A 6,613-nucleotide genomic window follows, 5' to 3' on the forward strand; every position below is an offset into this window, starting at 1 on the left:
TGGACAGTTGAGTGGACATCTATAAAAGGGTGAAGTTAAAGGACATAGAAAGGCCAAAAACAATGGTCTGAGATTTGGGTCAAAGTAGGGATCATTTAATACAAAAATTTCTGAAAAAGTGAAGTTGGAGGCAAAATAAGTGAGTAGAGTGTATCAGAATCCGAGAGAGAGAATATGTCAAGAACAAAGAGTTCAACCGACCTGAATTTTCAGAGCTTTGGTAAGATTAATACAGAGAAACAAACCATATTTAGATTTGGTAAGACATGACAGGCACGCTTTCAGTGGAGTGGTGGGTCAATAGTCTAAATGTTTGAGAGAAAAGGATACAGGACAGTAGATGCAGTATCTTAGAAACACATTCCTGAAATTTCTATGAAGAAGAATAGTGAATTAAGAAATTACCTTGGAAAACTCAAGGAGTTTTGTTGGGGAAAGATTTGTCTGTTGTTTGCTTTGTTTTTCATGAGAGTCAATTAGCAGTAATTATATTTCAAAGCATTGGCCAGCAACACTTAAAAAAAACCTGGAATGTCACGGTGCATACATAGGCAGAACACAAAGGATTTTTAGGGCAGCGAGACTATTCTATGTGACACTACAATGGTGGCTACATGTCATTATACATTTGTCAAAACCCATAGAATGTATAAAATCAAGAGTGAATCCCAATTTAAACTATAGACTTTGACTGTTAATAATATGTCAGTGCAGGTCCATTGGTTGTAAAACATATTCCATTCTGCTTCCAGTTGTTGATAGTTATGGGACAGATGGAAACTTCCACAATCATTTTAACCAGTTACAAAACTACTCGCTACATAATTATTTTGTTAACTAATATAATTTAGTCATACACCCTTCTGGCAATGAATTTATTCAATATATAGGATTTAAGTCTAAAAAAATGACAATCACATTCTTCCAACCAGCGTTCATTAAAAAATAAATTTCCATTGAAAGATAACTGATTGATGGAATCTAAAGTATGATAATTTGAAACAAGTATCTGATGTAGTGAGATTTTCTAACAGTTATTATCATGGTGAAGGAGGGACTGAAATGATACACGACTGTAATGATGTGTCTAGTTTGTGGAAATACACTTATCAGTAAAATAAATAGAAAATACATGAAAAATGCATGGTAAATGGATAAGTGATTGTGTTTAACCTGATTATTAGTAGAAAAACATTGCTGTGTTCTATTTAGAGGCTATTTACTCTTGGATAATTTGAATTACTTATCAAAACGGATGAACTGAATGAATTACAAAGATCTTGGGCACTGAATTCCACAGCAGGGTTAACTGTGGTTTTCAGTCTCGAACCCTCTTTGCTACTGCATAACCCAATCTTATACTCCTTGGTTATGTTTAAAGGTTATATGAAGAGATATGTAATAACAATCTTTAGACACAGAAAATCATTGTATTGTGACCACCCTGGTCACTGACTATGGATTTGTGTGTGTAATTGCACCTCCTTCCTGAATCATCCTGACGACATAAAATCTAGTTGTTTTCACATGATGACAAGATTCTCCTGGGTTTTCTGTACCTCCTAATAGCCTGGATTATCATAGTGAAAACAATGAAATAAAAAAAATTCAATGATTATTTAAGAGAGTTCCATGTGCCTGATTAAAAATAGGTTGCCTTTTTAACATTGTATATCTTTACAAATGAACTTTCCTTTGTATAATGAGCAAAATCAAGTATCTGAAGATAAAAAGAAATATTAGTTAGTCAGAATATTAGCTGATTATTATATATTCCCAAATGTGAACAGATCTCCTTATTGACTGGTGAGGAATTACCAAAAAAAAAAAAGTTTTGGGAAGCACTGACATTTCAGATAAATTTCTCAAAGTTAAAAAAATGGCCAATTGAAAATGGCAATTGATAGAAGTCTTAATAAAACAGGATTAATTATTATCACTCTTTCTGGTGGTAGGCTCTGAACAGAAATTGCAGTTCATAGGATAAACTATTTTTAGTGTCTTGAAGAAGAATTAGGCATAAAAAATAAAAGACTAATTTGTATAACCCGGAAATGCAGTTGGCTCAGGCTGGCTCTCAAGACATGGGAATAAGCTGGCTGTTTGTTAAGTGTATTACAGAGATGGACGGGCATTGCGATTTTCTGTGTTGCGTCATTTCAGGGGAGGACCGACAGCTGAAACACTGAAGAGGAAGAATGTTTTGAAACAAGGTAGAGGCAAAACTCATTGGTTAAAAATGAGTGCTATTGGTTTTTGCAACGATAGGGAGAAGAATAGAGATTTTGTTTTGTGCCAAGAGCAAGTCAAAATTGGCCTGCTGCAAATGCTACTTCTTGAAATGATGCCTGTTTCTTGAGGTTTAATTGAGTATTTGGTGTCATGCAGAGATTTGTATGTCTATCTGCTCTCATCGCTGACATTGAATTATTTCGAGGGAGTCCCGAGTCTCTAGATAAAAAAAACAAGCTTCTTTAATGCCTCTGTGGTTTTATTTCATGGTTGAGAAACAACAAACTAATTATAGTCACAAGATTAGCCAGTGGCCTGACTTGTGTGGTGGGTCCCACTCACACTGAGGGCATATAAAAGGCCCTCTGTAGGGGAATTGTCCACAGTGAAGTGACACTTCTCGCCTTCTCTACCCAAGCACAACCTCAACAGCCAACATCATGTGTGGCAGCTGCTATGGAAACTACTACGGAGGCTGTGGCTATGGAGGCTGTGGCTACAGAGGCCTGGGCTGTGGCTATGGCTCCTGCTATGGCTGTGGCTTCCGCAGACTAGGCTGTGGCTATGGCTGTGGCTACGGGTATGGCTCCCGCTCTCTCTGTGGCTGCGGCTATGGATGCGGCTCTGGCTACGGCTGTGGCTTTGGCTACCACTATTGAGGACACCATGGGAGACTTTTATCACCTGCACATGTAACTTCATGATTCACCAGCCTTGATTCCCATGCCCTTGTGTTCCCACACTAGATTGGGATAATTCTGATGTGATTTGCAGATTACCTACAGTCTGGCGGCTCCTGTCTGGATCTGAAACCCTTAGTTGTTTATTCCCAACCTTTGCTTCCTAAAAAGGGAGAATGTGGTTTTCATCCTGTGAACCCACTTTATCTTCTTACCGGTCACTGATCCTACCTTGATAATTCTCATGCATGTTTCCCAGTGATCTTAATAAATTTGGCTAATCTGAAATAGAAACCTTGGTTTTCTTTCTATTTATTATAAGGAATAGAACTTATTGTATTTAACAATTTTTTTTTGTATTTGCTTGATTCCAAGAAAGGTTGAAATTGCTTGTTTTTGCCATATATATTTTTTGCTCTCTACGAGTTGCTTTACCAGTTCTATTGTGTCTCTGTTGCTGGGAGGTTTTAGACTAAATGACATAACATTTTTCAATTAGTTTATTTTACTTAGCTCATGGTAAATATTCTGTGTATCTTTTTCCTGCATAAACCATCATCTGTAAAGCCTCCCTAAATCATTTTTTTATGTTTTATTTTTAAATTATAGACAGAAAAGTTCACTCCCTTGGTGTAGAGTTCTGTGATTTTGAAAAATGCATGATGTCGTGGTACAACCATCACAATCAAGATGTAAAATAGTGCCATCACATTCCCCCCAAAAATTTCTCATGCTTTGTTTTCTTTGTGGTTTCAAGTTTTTATTTAAATTCCAGTTAGTTAACCTACAGTGTAATATTGGTTTCAGGAGTAGAACTTAGCAATTCATCACTTACATATAAAACCCAGTGCTCATCACAAGTGTCGTGCTTAATGCTCAACACCCATTTAGCTCATGCCCCTGCCCACCTCCCCTCCAGCAACCCTCAATGTATTCTCTGAAGTTAAGAGTCTGTTTTACAGTTTGCCTCTCTCTCTTCCTCCCCCACCTCTGGCCATGTTCATCTGTTTCGTTTCTTAAATTCCACATATGAGTGAAATCGTATGGTATTTGTCTTTCTCTGACTGACATTCCCCTTGGCATAATACACTCTAGCTCCACCTACAGCATTGCAAATGGCAAGAAAAGATGCTTAATTCATCATCAGGGAAATACAAATCAAAACTACAATGAGATATCACCTCACACCTAGAATTAACAGAACAGGAAACAACAGATGTTGGTGAGGATGTGGAGAAAGGGGAACCCTCTCATACTCTTGGTGGGAATGCAAACTGGTACAGCCACTCTGGAAAATAGTAGGGAGGTCCCTCGTGCTTTTTCAAAACCTTTTTGCAGTCAAGCCCTCCTCACACTCCCAAACCCTATAAATAACGGATTGTTCAATCTATCTACACCTTTGCCTTTTCTAGGTCATATTGTGTTGGGGGGTCCTCAAGATCATGACCAGTCTTGGAGATTTGCTAGAAAGACTCATGGGCTCAGCATAGAATTGTGCTCTTGGTGAAGATTTATTATAGCAAAGTATGTCATGATACATAGCTAGATAATAAGGGGAAGAGACCCAAGCAGATTCTGGAGGTATCCTTGTGAAGACCTTCTTATTCCTTCTCGCTCTAGGAGGGGCCACACAGAACTTACTCTTCCCCCAGCAACAGAAATGAAGCAATCCATGGGTGTAATTTCTTCTCAAGGAAGCCCAAAATTTTAACTGAGAACAGATCAAAAAGTCTCCAGACTCCCACAAGGAAAACACTAGTTCAGCAAAAACTGCATTGTTTATACAAAAAATCTAGGCACAGTGAGTCTTGCTTATCAGTTAGGGAATGGTGGGAACACTTCTGACATCCAATTTCCTGGATTTGGTATCAGGGTAATGCTGATTTCATAAAATAACTGGAGAAATATTCCCTCCTCTCCTACTTTTTTAATTTTTTCTTCTCTCTTTCTTTTCTGGAGAGATTCCATATGGCTTGCATTGCTTCTTCCTTTCATGTTTGGTGGAATTTACCAGGGAAATTATATGAACTGTGAGTTTTCTTTTTTGGAAAGATTTTAATCACAAAATGTAGTTTCCCATGAGTCATTTGACCCTTCAAATATATATTTCCCTTTGAGCAACTTTTTGGCAATGTCCTGCCTTTTAAGGAACAGATCCATTTCACCTAAGTTGTTGAATTTATGAACATGATATTGTTCTCTGTGTCTTCTTATTGTTTTTGATATGATTATAGGGTCTGTAGTGATGTCCCTATTTTATTGCTACTCCTGGTATATGTATCTTCTTTTTTTCTTTTTTTTCTTTGTGAGTCTTGCTACAGGTTTATCTTTTTTTTTTTTTTTTTTTTTTTTTGAGAGAGAATGAACGCATGCCTGCATGAGTTGGGGAAGGGCAGAGGGAGAGGAAGGGAGAGACTCCCAAGCAGGCTCCATGCTCAGCATAGAGCCAGATGTAGGGCTTGATCTCATGACTGTGAGATCACGACCTGAGATGAATTCAAGAATCAGACACTCAACTAACTGAGCCACCCAGGCACCCCAGGTTTATCAATTTGATTGAAATTTTCAGAGTTGGTGTTTGGTTTCATTTATTTTCTCTATCTTCTGTCTTAAATTATATTACTTCCAGCTGTTAGTTCTATTATTCCCCCTTCCTTTTTTCATACTTTCTACTAATTATTTTGTAGGAATCTTGGAATACTGATTTGAGAACTTTCTTAACTTTCGATATAAAAATTGACTGCTATAAATTTCCCTTTAAGCACTGCTTTATTTACATCTCACAAATTTTGATACCTTCTATTTTAATTTTCATTTAATTCAAATATTTTTAACATCCCTGTAAATTTTCTCTTAGACACACACACACTTTGTATTTGAAGTGATTTTCTTATAACTGATACATTGATTATATACTTTAGCCAGTTGACAGTCTAATTTTAGCCAATTTGACAATCCCTGTCTTTTCATTGATTACCTGAATATTCACATATTATGTAATTATGGTTACCATGGGAATTATTTCTACCATTTTACCATTTATTTCTGTTTCCATTTCTCAGTTTCACTTCACTGCCTATTTTGTATTATTTATGTATTTTTAATATTAGGTTTTGTCTTGTGACATTTTTATATTTTTTAGTGGTTAATCTTGGGAATGCAATATCGATAACTAATATTTCAGAGTATTCTCAGAGCTCATATTTTTCTACTTTAACTAAAAGGTATACACCTTACAAACTTAAATGTCTCTTTCCATTTCTTCTTCTTATTGCATTTGTTATATATATCAATATACCTTGAAATGCCCTCATTCATTATTATAACATTTTCTTTTTAGTAGTTACACATATTTGAAAGAATTTAAGAGGGAAAGAGTTATCTATTTTATTTACCCAATGCACAAAATTTTCTATTGCTTTCCCTTTATTTCTGAAGTTCTGAGTATCCCTTTAGTATTATTTTCTTTTAGCTGGAAAATTTCCTTTAACATATCTTTTAGAAAAAAATCTCCTGGACACAAATTTTCTTATTTTTCCTTCATCTGAGAAAGTGTTTATTTCACTTTTGTTTCTAAAGCATATTGTTAAGTATAGAATGTTGGATTCTTTTCTATTAGCATGTTAGGTATATTTTCCACTATCTTTTGGACACTGTTTCTGACAAAAAAAAATCCACAGTAATTTGAATCATTTCGTATA

The sequence above is a fragment of the Panthera pardus genome, unplaced genomic scaffold (assembly GCF_024362965.1).
Source record: "Panthera pardus isolate Hobbes unplaced genomic scaffold, ASM2436296v1 HiC_scaffold_16, whole genome shotgun sequence".
NCBI lineage: Eukaryota > Metazoa > Chordata > Mammalia > Carnivora > Felidae > Panthera > Panthera pardus.